Source organism: Cupressus sempervirens, chromosome 11 (assembly GCF_028749045.1).
Source record: "Cupressus sempervirens isolate cs-2001-9-10 chromosome 11, ASM2874904v1, whole genome shotgun sequence".
Taxonomy (NCBI): domain Eukaryota; kingdom Viridiplantae; phylum Streptophyta; class Pinopsida; order Cupressales; family Cupressaceae; genus Cupressus; species Cupressus sempervirens.
In genome coordinates this window covers 789520110-789533908 of record NC_143128.1, presented here as the reverse complement: position 1 = coordinate 789533908, position 13799 = coordinate 789520110, and the positions used below count along the sequence as shown (strand labels likewise).

The 13799-nt window shown below is 34.7% G+C and overlaps 1 long non-coding RNA gene across 2 annotated transcripts in view; it reads right to left on the bottom strand.

The window, feature by feature from the left end:
- The window catches only part of LOC149531960 (uncharacterized), a 162739-nt gene that overhangs the window by 129747 nt on the left and 19193 nt on the right, over window positions 1-13799 (bottom strand). For both annotated transcript variants that reach the window (XR_016359124.1, XR_016359125.1), the window contains exon 2: window positions 13227-13326. This is a non-coding gene — a long non-coding RNA (uncharacterized LOC149531960). The remainder of the gene's footprint in view (window positions 1-13226; window positions 13327-13799) is intronic.

The following is a 13799-nucleotide window of genomic DNA, read 5'->3' as shown; positions in this document are numbered from 1 at the left end:
GATTATTACAGCTAACAATTGCTCTTGAGTTGTTTTGGACTGGTATAGCTATGATGTTGCAAGCAAAAAGATAAAAGGAGATTATCAGATTGCCTACAAAGGATAGAGTCATTGATTCAGGAGGAAACTTTTTATTCTATTATGGGTTGGATGCTATTTTGCAGAGCTCTTTTTATCACTAGCGAAGGGACCAGTTGGTTCCGATGATTAAGCAATAATTTGTGATAGTAGTGTTGCATAACATGGATCATTTCTGCAAATGTAATTATATTGTCATTGTTATAGATATGTTCCAAATGTAGATTCCAATCTCTTATAAATATAAGAGTAGGAGACATGTCTCTATGATTAATCGTTATTAGTTAATATATATTACAATATAACATATGTATTTTATATATATATATATATATATAGACACACACACACACACACACACACACACACACACACACACACACATATATATATTGCATCTAAAGATTAAATCAATCCGACTGTAGCTATGATCTTAACACTCCCTCTTAGCTAGGAGAGGATTTGTTAAGGAACACAATATGCTCTCAAGCATATGGAGATATATCATCTCAATGTGATATTTTTGGAATGGCATATTTATGGATATCAACATAAATCCATCAACACACACACATATATATATTAATATATATTACATATGAAATTTGTTTCAATTCACTATGAGGCTAAATTTCTCAACACTCCGTCTTTAACAAAGAGAGAATTAAAGCAATTATAATACAAGATTTGAACACCACCTTATGTATGGTCTATGATAAATTTAAGTTATGGTGTTCAGTAAGATCCGGCCCGAAGAACCATAACAAATTGATTTTTATGGTGTCCAGAAAAATCTCGCCCGAAAAACCATGATGAGTTGATTATCAAGGTGTTCGGCAAAATCCGGCCTGAAGAACCATGATGAGTTGGTTATCAAGGTGTCCAACAAAATCTGGCCCGAAGAACCATGATAACACTTGCTCCAACACATTTTGGTGTTAGGAGATAGATCAACTATTGATAAAGTCATCACCTTACAATAGTTACCTTATGTTCATTATCATGACTTCCAGCACTCTAGGACAACAACTTAATGAAGTTTGTCATGATAACATGTCTACCGTTTATAAGATCGTCATCTTAAAATGGTTACCTTCTGTTTATACATGTCAATGAAAGATCGTCACCTTTCATTACATATCATATATGAAATAGTAACTACCATGAACCAAGTCAGAGGGTGGTACAAAGGCTTTCACCTCAATTCTATCTCATAGAGAAGAACACATTACAATAAATTTTGAGCTTAGATATCATTTACAAAGGATTATACCTCAAAATTCTCCCTCTGAACATCAATTCTAGAAAGTCAAGTCCTCTAGTTACTTCCTCTGAAACTCTCTTCACCCAAGCATGATTGTCGAACTCACTCTGAATCTAATATCAATCTATTGATTTTCTAGCGATAAGTCAATACTTCCTCATGATGCACTCAAGAGTAGGCCAATCAAAATCATGCAATCACATACATGGATTTCTAGACTCCCTCTGAGTATCAATCTTCTAAACTCTTGTGTTGCCTTCGGAGAAATGTTATACTCCCTCTTAATGTAGAAGAATCTCGTAATCTTAATCATCAAGGATGTTTTCTTCAAAAGCCTCATTTTATTCATCTTGACCATCGGGTTTTTTTTCTTTTCTTTTTTTTGGAGCTATTATCATTAGATTGAGTCTACACAATATCTGGTAGCATGTGTAAAATACCAACATTCGTTTCTTGTAAGAACAACCTCAAACATAAAGGAAAAGATCAAGGCAAATAACCTTTATAGTATGTATAGAAATCACAAATAAGAGAGAGATAAATGGAAAACTCAAAGATACGACATACTTATCTGCACATAGATGAAACATCTCCTCTCTAAAGATGGTTCATGTGGGAATGGAACATTGATTATTATAACCCGCCCCCCACAATGTGAAATTCTCACTCTTATATCATCGACCCTTTAGTAACACTTCAGTGGTTTGTCTCATCTACATATCTTGAGTAAAATTATGGTGATGGTCATCATACCAAATATGTAGTGTTCAATGTACTCCTTTGAATATTCTTCTATGCAATAGTAACTAGAAACAAGGCATTGTTTGCTTCTACTGGTGATGTTTGGTTTATAGAGCAACCATAACTATGGCAGATCACTGATGTATATATCTTGTTGTTATAGAAGTTCCTGATCCAAAGCTTGGGACAAACGTCACCTTCAATATCTGCCATGATATATTTGGTAATATTCATACACGCCTATTCAGATATAAGATTCCAATCCTCCAATCGTCTACCAACCCAATCAAGAGACATTGCAGCAAGGAGTTTATTGATTTTTGATGAATTTAGACTTTCACTATAAGAAAGTACCTCTTTGTATTCTGAGAATTATTTTGTTGCCGATGTAGTACTTCATTCATATGATGTTCATTCTCAATGTCTTTTAAATTGAAAGAGGTATAATATATATTGCTCACTTAGAAGTAGTTTATAACCATGTTACAACTAACTTGAACTACTTAACTTCCACAACTTTCGTCATCTTCATGTATTGCCGTTAACTATAATATTATAATAATAAATGAATCTGTAGACAAACGATTTTTGCTCCAGTCATCTCCATACCGTCTTCCATACTGACGTGTACAGAGACTATCTCTGGTGATCTTAAAGTTTATCATTTTCTTTCTTTCATTATATATGTATTGTTGTTGTTAACTGTGTGGCTCTACGATAATATATATGTGCAGATGCTTGATAGTTTCTATTGTTTATCAATGCTATTTGTGGACCATAATCGTTTGCATATTATTATTCTCTAACTCCACTCCCGATTAAATATTAAAGTGCTTTCTTTTTGTTCAGACTAGCAATAATTTGTGATTGCCGGCTATAACATTTTAATATCACTGCGTATGCTAGAACCTTCATTTCATGCTATCCAAAATCTTCATCATTGTATAAGCTTATAGTTTTCTTTTTTTCAAAGTGTGTAAGCATAGGGTTGAAACTTTAGTAGGTATACCATTATCGTGTCTGGTACTATCGTTATCTTTCTTATGCTGAAGATAATTGTCTCCGTTTATATAGTCCCTTACACTATTGATAGAATTGAATCAAATCTTCATATGCTGCTTTTGGTATTTTTGTTGAAGTCAATGACTCTATATGCACTTATTGCCCAATATGATCTTCTTTTTCATCGCTCTATTTGTGACGTGGAACGGTACATAACTCAGTGTCTTTCCCTGATGGCACCATCCATGTGACTTTAGAAACCATATTTGTTCAAACATCATTACTACCTTCACTAACATAGAATAAACTTGCATCCTCTCAAATTATCAGCAACTTCATTTTAGACTTTCCAAAATGGCTTCTTTTGGATGGTTGACATGTTTAATCTAGACTTTATTGCTCAAGCATTTCATATATTCATTGTTGATGACTTCTCACTGTGGGTTTTTCTTTAATCATTTATCAACAGTCAATGTGTAGTAGATCTTGTGCCAAGTGTAAATGGGAATCAACATCTGATGTTTCTTTGAGGCAAAGATTTATCTATATTACAAGCTCCCCATAATATTTGAATAGGAGTTGCTACCAAGTTATTGTTTACTGGCCTTATTAATAATGTTCTTAAGTATCATCCCCAACAATCTCTTTTTCTTTTTTTCTTTTTCTTTTTTTCTTTTTCTTTTTGTTTGTCTACCATTGGTTAATTCACATCCTAGATTCCTCCATTTGCTAGCTAGATTAGAAGTATCTTTCTTAACCATAGGATGACAAGTTATTCTTTTCAAATGTTGATTGGTTTTCATACCTTTCCTACGATTCACCTCGTGATTGTAGTCAAGCTGTAATTCCTCATCCATAAGATTGTCAATTATATGAGATTTTCCAATCCTCCTGACATCTTTGTTTCCTCGGTTTATTTCTTCTTGCAATGGGATCCTTCTATAGAATTCTGATTTCATTGAATCCTTCTTCTAGTTGCTATCATATATTCCTTTGAGTGATGTCGGGTTAAAAATTGAATGCATATCGTTGAGTATGCACTCTTCCCAATTCCATCTCTGAATTTTTATCTTCGTTGATTTGAAGGGTAACTTCCTTCATTGTCACCTACGTTGTACATGGTATTCAATGGATGATGTGTGTTGTCTATATGTAGGCTTTATTGCAAGATTGTAATGATCAATTTGTATATTGATTTCCCATCACATATATTTTTATTGGAAGATACACTTGAAGTTGTCACACCTGTCGATCACACTTACACGATTCTCACCCTATAAGAACCCATTGATTAATCCATGATTGTTGAATCATTGTGATGCGTTGGCTATCCTCCACTATCTTTATTATAGAGTTTTAATAATTTTACTACCATGGTTCTACGCCATTCTTCTCTGGGATATATTCTGATATCGACTGCTTTGTATAGTCATATGATTCTTTCTGCCCCATAGTGATAATCTCCCCATGATTGGCAGTGTCTATTGTTTCCATTTCCTCCTTTGATTCTATTTTTACACTTGTAACCTGGCTCTGATACCATGTTGAATAACATGGATCATTTCTGCAAGTGTAATTATATTTCCATTGTTATATATATGTTCCAAATGCATATCCCAATCTCTTATAAATATAAGAGTAGAAGACATGTCTCTATGATTAATCATTATTAGTTAATATATATTAACAATATAAATTACAATATAACATATGTATTATATATAATATTTTATATATATATATATATATATAAACATTGCATCTAAAGATTAAATCAATCCAACTGTAGCTATAATCTTAACAAGTTGTCTGTATCATATGTATCTATTGTAAATTGGTTGGTCACATTATATTAATGCTTTGTATCTAAGTAAGGCTATGTGCTGATTAATGTAAAACTGTGAAATTGTAAGATCTGTTGAGCTACAACCACTTAAACTACAGTTGTTTTTTTACAAATATATATAAAGGATTTGAACACATTAAAGGACAAAATATTATCAACAAAATGCAAGCAAAATGGAGTGAGGACTTCAATAGATAGTGTTGCATTTGAATGATATATATGTCGATGGCAAGGGATGTCTTTATAGGGAGGTGTCCCTTATAACAGTATTTTTTCATGACCAACATTAGTCTAAGTTGTCAATTCGGGTTCGAGGACGAATTCGAGTTCGAGGTTCGAGTTTGTGGGTTCGGGCAAATTTTTTTTCCCCCGTTTGGGTTCGTGGGTGGGTTCGTGAGTATATATATATGCAATAAAAAATAAAAAATAAACTCACATAGTTGTAAAATTAAAACTAAGTCATTCCATAGTATGAATATATCAATGTTACTTGATTATTGATCAATGCCAAATGTCAAAGATAAACATTAAATACTCACTCATTCCTCTATGCTAATGTTGTAAATAAAATCATACATTGAATTACTAAAATGCAAAATAGAATTTCAAAACATAGACTACTTCATCAGATTGATAGATAATAAATTATGACTTAATAAAGTTTGAAACTGTGAAACATGGTGATAAATCATAAATGACTCAATGAGTCGATGACAAATGTTTAAGCATAGTTTATCAAAGATGCAAATGCCCTTCAAGGGTCATATGGGTCATCAAAATATGAGGAATCAATGGCTTCATCCTCATCTATATCATTGACATTTTCCTCATCATTGGAATCCAAACTAGTTCCACTAGCCCCAAATGCAGCCACATCCTCCTCCTTGACCTCCTCAACATCTAGCAAGGCAATTCTAGATATATCTTGGACAGTCATATCCAAGTCAGAAATCTCAGGTAGTACATCCCACAACTTCTCTGGTCCCTTCTTATATCCTGGATCCTTGCGCGATAGGAGGCGCCAGTTGTTGTGAATAAATACCAAGTCCTCTGCTTTCTTCGAACCCAACCGGTTATGCTTCACTAAGTGGATAAAGGAGTATGTACTCTAATTCCGCTCAACAACACAAGAGCTCGCAACCTAGAGAGACGACCAACAAATTTTAAAAAATTAGCTAAGTAATTTTATAATACAATAGGAATTTAAGAGTGCTAATTCGACAAGCTAAGTGGCCATAAGAAAATAAAAATAAACTTAAATACATACTCGTGACAAGATCTTAATGGAAAGAGGTTGGAGGTACATGTAAATTTCCCCATGTAAGTACCACCATCCAATGGCATCCAATCTACTTTGGTCATTGATTGCATCAGGTTCTGCATTTTTGCTTGAGACAAAATCAACAAACTCTCTCCTAACATTTGATGCCACATCAGGATCACTAAAGACCCTGTTAAGTGCCCTCTTATACCCAGTAAGCAATTTCAGGATCTCTATATGGTGCCACTCTACCAGGAATAGCAAGTATCTCACTGTTATAATATCTAGGAGAAAGTGCATATGCCAAGAGGTGTAAAGGTGTAGTCATCTTATTCCAACGATGTAGAACAATTTTCTCCACCTTAGTGTACAATGTATCAAGATCCTTCTCTCTCCTCTAAATGACTTGGGATGTCAAATGATGTACATGTAAGTTATCTTGATGTAGTGCTAATAACTTAATTAAAATCAAAAATCAAAATCTCTCAATAAACAAGGATAAAGTATTGTATAAAAATTTAAACTCACTAATTTCATTCTTTCTAGCATGGCGTCCATGGCATCATATATGTTCCCCAAACAAGGCTCATCCGTGTCAGCATACCGAAGCATAGACATGATGGGCTCGGTGAGTTCTAATGCATATTCCACCCTATTCCAAAAATCATCACTCAAGATCAAATCCTTTACAGTTTTGGCCTTTTCTGTATCAGCTTGCTTCCATCCACCCCATTTGTTGCTAATAACCATTTGACCCAATGCCTCTTTCACCCTCACAAGTCGTCTAAAGACAATTGTGTGTGAAGCAAACCTTGTTTCAGCAACCTATTACTGTGTTAATTCAAATTGTAAGTTAATATGATAAGTTGATAACACAAAAATTTAAGAATATGTATTGAATTTTGTGAAGTATGACACAAAAATTAAAATGATAAATGAAGCTAAATAAAGTTTAAAATTTACCTTCAATAATTCCAAGTGGGAGAAAGTTCTAAAAATTGCTTGTGAGATATGGTGCTTTGTCACAAACATTTGGATCTGCTCACCCTCCTCATACACATTTTTCATCCATTCAATTTGGCTGCCCATTGTTTTCATCACCAAGTTCAAGGTGTGGACAGTGCATGGTGTCCAAAAGATATGCTCATATCATGCTTCTAACAAAGCACCTGCAGCTTTACAAACTTTAGCATTGTCCATTATTACTTGGACAACATTGTCAGCTCCCACGAACTCTATGGATTCAATGAGAAGTTGGGCAATAAAATTTGCATCCTTTACTTGCCCTTCACAATCAACCGCCTTCAAAAACATTGCCCCCTTGGAGCAAACAGCAATCACATTTATTAATGGACAGTTTTTGCAATCTTTCCATCCATCAGAGACGATGCTCACCCCCGTTTGGATCCAAGAATCTCTTATTGGTTTGAGGAGGTTTTCTACATTCTTTCTCTCCTTATGCAATATGGTGGTTCTCAACTTTTCATATCCAGGGGATCAATAACCATGAGGTGCATCATTTATTGCTTTCACCATCTCTCTCCAATAAGGGGATCTCACTAGATTGAATGACACACCATTTGTAATGAGGCAACACCCAATCTTTATGTCAGCAATTTCTCTCTTGTCATTTTCAAATGTCGTATCTAATGGGCCTCTCTTGCGTGATGCGAGTGTTTCTATTTCATCTTCATCCACATATGGGGTAGGTAGGAAGGGATGTGGTCTACTGATTGTTTGAGAGGGTGGTGTTGGTGATTTTTGCTTTGACTTATCTTTTTTTGCCTTTGACACTAACCTATCAGCCTCTTGTTGTTCTTTCAACATGCCTGCTATTTGAGGAGCCGGCAACCCTTTTTTACCTCCCTCTGGGGCCCCCTCACACATGGAAATCCCTTGACCTGGTGGACCTATCAAATGATGTTTAACCCGGTAATAGGAGCTTCTATATTGGTTTTGGCAAAAATTGCATTTCCACATATACCCTCCCCCACCAACACATTGCTCAATTCTTATTGTATACTTCGACAAAGGAAAGCCTTTATCAATTTTAAATCTTTGGGATCCCACCCCACCCACTGAACCCTGACTATTCATTCTTGGATTCTTGCAATCTATAAAAACAAATTTAAAAAAATATTTCAAAACTTATACAAAACTTGATAAAAATTTAGAACAATAAATATATAAAAAACTAAAAACAAACTATGAAAGAAGCAAAAGGAAGGATCAAATGCATACCTGGAACACTCAGCACTGATTATTTTAAGGATTTGAGACTCCACAAACAATCTTGACAACCTTCTCTTCAAACTTGCAAAATGGCCACACCAAAATGAGAGAGCAAAATTACAAAGCAAATGAGAGATTAGATGAATGAAATGAATCTAATAGGCCTTACTTTAGGGTTTGGCAAAAATAAAAAATAAAAAAACATATTTTTAATGCTTCTTTGGGTCACTTTTTGGCCCCACCTGCCGCAAGTCCGCCTAGATTCACTCGGGTCCGCGACGGGTCTGAGCAGGGTCCGTGTTTCGGCCTACGGGTCTGCCTTGCATGGACCCAGGCGGACCCGCAAGCCAAAACACGGACCCTGCCCGGACCCATCGCGAACCCAGGCTCGAATCTGGACCTGAAACCGAGCTCCAAGGTCCAAATCCGGCAACTTAGACATTAGTTAAAATTAAAAGATGCACTTTCAGTTTGACTTGACCTTCATCTAATTAGTAGTCTTTATTTGATTAACATTCTTTAATATAAATTTATCCTCATGAATTGCTAATACTTCCTTGGTGGATCCTCTATAATATTCAATCACCATTTTTCCTTAGTCCGTCATTTTACCCACTTGGTGATCACTTCTTGTTACCTTTGATTGGTTTGTTGATACTGCAATACCAGATTCAATTATCTTCAAGGAGTTTCGTACTTCTTCACATTAAAATATTTTCTTGGTATGATAGGCTACAAAAAATTGTTAAGTCTTACAGGTCTAAATCTTTTTGCTAATTTAGTTCCTTCATGAAGGGGATCATGACAGTTCTTCCTCCCTAAATATGCTTGCCCTTAAGCAACCTTAAATTTGGTAATTCAATATATCATCTCCTTCACAAGTTGTGTTTTCCATTGGTAGACCTTTTCATTTGATGAGATACTCCTTGGTAGTTTTATTTTTTAGAATCTTTTCTCAAACATTAAGTACAGTCTCTGGATCCAAGATCAATTTCCCTTCCTCGTAAAGTGGTGGCAAATTTTCAAATGGAGCAATATTGCCCCAATACCTTTTTAAGGCGAGATACAAGTAATGTGTTGTGAATTTATCTACTTCCTTGTAAATGAGACATGGTACAAGGACTTCCTTTCTTGAAGAAAACAAAATTTCTTTGCTCCATTTGTCTTGCTAAGAAACATTGGGCCTCTTTTAGTACAAAACATGAGCCTTGTGTCACCTAGATTTAGCAGACACCAGTTTGTGTAAAAATATACCATAAAATATAATCATGCCCAATATTTTCAATTCTTTTGGATGATTTGTACCCGAAGACATCTCTTCTTGCTTGACCAACAAAGATCAAACATTCACAAAATTCAAAGAATATTGAGCCCTTGCAAAATATCTAGTCACCCTACAAAGACCATCCTCTTGTTTAAGAAGGGGTTTCACTAGTAATGAACTCTCAACCTACCTTCAACAACATGAGATACAAAAACAATTCAACACAACATATACACCTCAACAAGTAGTGTTGCAAAGATGTGTGATCATATCAAATGGTGTGATTTATAGAACACAAATGGTGTCATTTGTAGGATGAAAATAGTTTTCCTACATTCTTGGTAGCAATTCATAGAATGTAGCAATTCATAGTCACAATTGTGTTTTTACTGAATCAAGCATTGACGAGAGTACTTAAGAACATCACTTGTAAAGAAGCATGAATTGAGGAAAACGCTATATTTCATATCTCAAAGCCTTTGAATGAATGTTGTTCATAAACATCTCCAAATTGTAAATGTAAAAGAAAATGTTGCTTAAAGGTTCTCGAAATGTATATTTATTGAACATAATTTAAAATTGAAGGGGTAATAATGTCTGATTGATATAGCAAAATAATGCTTGCATCATCAATGACACAATTTTTGACAAGGACAAAGGTCGCAGCACATCTCACCCACAATCTTTTGAAACACACTAAACATCCAAAACTACTGAGATCAAAGATGAGAGAATTGAGGATAAGCACTTTATTACGAAGAATATCATGAAAAAAGCAAGAGGTGGTCTTATTTCAAATTTTTCTAAATTCCTAGTCTACCTCTACTTCAACCCTCTCATGTGCACAAAGTACTTCAGTGGTATTATACCACCATGAAGGATACAAAGGAAAATGCAACTGCAGACATGTATAATTATTAATTATTAATTCTAGACTAAAGAATTACAAGGAGTCTCATGTGGAAGTGCATGTAGCTCTCATATGACAATCATTCAAAATTCAAAACAAGATACAGCAAAGTGAGTTCTTAAATGAAAACCATAGAAAGATGATATGGATGCCACATATCAAGCAATAATGAGAAGCATCACATGGGAACTTGTTGATATTTGGTCAAAGAAGAAAGTTACAAGATTCAAGTGGATCTTCAAAATCAAATACAGAGAAAATGGTAACAATGATGAGCACGTCGTCTTAGTTATGGCTAAGAGCTATGCACAAAGAGAACAGATTGATTATGAAGAAACCCGTGTCATCAATGCGATGATCAAGACTATCAAGACAGATTTGGAAATGCCAATCCAATTTAGTTGATAGCTTCAAATAGAGTGCAATTGTGTCTTCCTCAATGCAGATCTTAAAAAAACAATATTTATGACTTAATCCTGGCCGATGGTATATTACACTTGGAAAGCAATGCCAAATGTCGGTGACTAATCGTCATTGGGTTTTCTCATAAGACGATCAAGGCAATGAGACTTTATTTCAAATAACTATTCTACATAATGAACATTGAGGTTCTATACTATTGTAATTCTTTGTAATTCAATAGAAGTGTGGCAATAAGGTAGTAAATATTTGTATCATGTCATACCCGAAGTAATTGTTTAAGAAATTCAAAATCCAAGGTTCCAAGTCAATCAATACTAATGAAGATAAGATTGAAACCCTCCAAAATAACTATTCTTCTTATAAAAAAATTGACTTCCTATGTTACTGTAACTGAATAGAAGTGTAGCCAAAAACTAAAAAATACTTGTATCCAAAATGAGATACCCAAAGTCATTGCTTGAGAAATTCAAAATAGAACATTGCAAACCTTTGTCAATACCAATGGCGACAAGATTGCAACCTCCAAACATGATCCAACATCTTAATTAGCACAACTCTTAATCCACAACTTATTGGAAGTCTCACCTACCTAAAGTACACCAAGCATGATATCAGCTATGTTGTTACTTATCTTTCAGGGCTTATGTAGGTACTTGAAGTTTCATGCTATAAAGTAACAAAAACAAGTTCATGGAGTGATCAAAAAGTAAGAGGAAAAGAAAATTATGTTTTCTATTAGCTCTAATCTGCTATTTGAGACGAAAATTCCAGATGACAACCTTTGTTGGATGGATGAATACCCTATTGTCAATACCCTTTATAACCCATTTCATCAAAAAAAAATCTTTCATTGAACATTGATTCACTAAGTTTGAACTCGCTCTGTTTCCAGGGCAGCGCACAATTGAAGATAGCTAGAGGAGGGTGACTAGGTCAATATACCTGTAACTCAAGTAATCAGTTGACAAATACTGCTTGGAAGTACCTTCAAGACCTGAAAACATAAACAAATCGTATCCTTGAAGTTAAATTCTTGAACAGTCCATCAGATCTAATCACCTATAGGTATCTGCATAAGGACGATTTAGGAGGTATATCATGCAGACTGCACAGTGTTGGCAATGAACTGGATTGAGAGAAAACCAACTCCAATCTGCACAGACAATATAATTTCACCAATTCATGGTGGAGATAGCAAGCATTGGCTAAACCGGATTGCTCTTGAGCAAGAAAGAAACTCAGATCTCTCTGGGAAGGAAGATCGCAGCAGCAATAAGATCTAGTCACTACAGCAATCTGCAAAATGGAAGCTACAACAGGCTTTCGGTAAACCTATGATGAATAGCCATAGTAAGGATCTTAAGTAGACATTCCGGGATTGTTGGTTATCAGTATTGATCTCAACAAAACAGAGCCTTGGAGAACATAGATTTTGAATCGGATCTGATATAAACTGGCAGTCATAAAGAATACTTTGGCCTGATGACAAATTTTCTGCTATGAAGATTCCTGAGATGGGGTGTTAAGTGCATCAACAACTAGGAACTTTCAAACCCTGGATCTCAAGGATAACCTTAAAGGATATCGCAGTGGGTAATGGTTGGTTATTTCCAATCATATGTAATCCACCTACGAGGAAAATCTCTTTAAGCTCAAAATTAGATTTAGATCACCTATTTATCTCAGACGAATCAATGATTTTCTGAAATTTGATTTTTTTTTTTTCCCCTCAATTCCGTGTTTCAAATTTTTGGTTGAATCAAATTTTTGTAATTGAATCAATAATTTTCTGAAATTTGATTTTTTTTTCTCAATTCTGTGTTTCAATTTTTTTTCTCAATTTTTCTATTTTTTATGTTTCAATGGCCGATTAAAGGCATGGAAGATACAAAGGTGAGGACAGAGGGTTAAGTACAAGAATCTAAACTCTACTAAAACCGTTAAGCATGTATTGTTGAAAGATATTAATATGCAACAAAAAGAAGCAATCCATCTATTAAACATCCCTTGCAATCCAAATACTTAATTTCCTAGAAGTAAACATGTGATAAAAAGTATACATAATTTGTTCTCTGGAACAAATAAAGTTCCCAGACATAACAAATACAGAACTTTCAGAGAAGCATATAAAAACATCAGGAGTGCTGCCACTACGAACAAACTATAGTTAACAAAATGATTAAATACTTGATTCATTCACAATACCTTCCTCAAGCCTGAAGATCTGGACATTTCCCTCCTGCTCTAAAGTTTTCATGAACAGCAGCATCAACAGCCATAGGAGACTCGTGAATTCTGTCAAAACCTTCAATAAAAACAAAAATTGCCAAATAAATATAATGAATCACATTGGAAAGATCATTAGAATAAAGCCGGTTGATTGACCAGCTTTTCCAGGGACAAAAGAGACATCTTATATTTATAATCTTCTGAAAAAACAAGATGTAATCATACTCCCCCCCCCCCCCCCTCCCACCCACCAAAGTCTGCTTCAAATAAAAGCACAACAAACCGTTTAACATAGTCCTATTAAGCATGTCATCAGAAAGTAGGTCCATTCATTAAAAATTAAAAGCTGTAAAGCAGAATATGTCAAATAGAAACACTATGGTCTAATCAGTGTGAAATTATGTGTAAGGTTCTCATTATTATTGGCAATCTTTGGGAAAAGCAGTCCCTTGGACAAAATGACAATACAATAGAAAACTGTTAGTCCATTTATGAACCCCCTTGAAATTTTCAAATATAAATTATCTTCACTCGGAAACCATGCTGTGG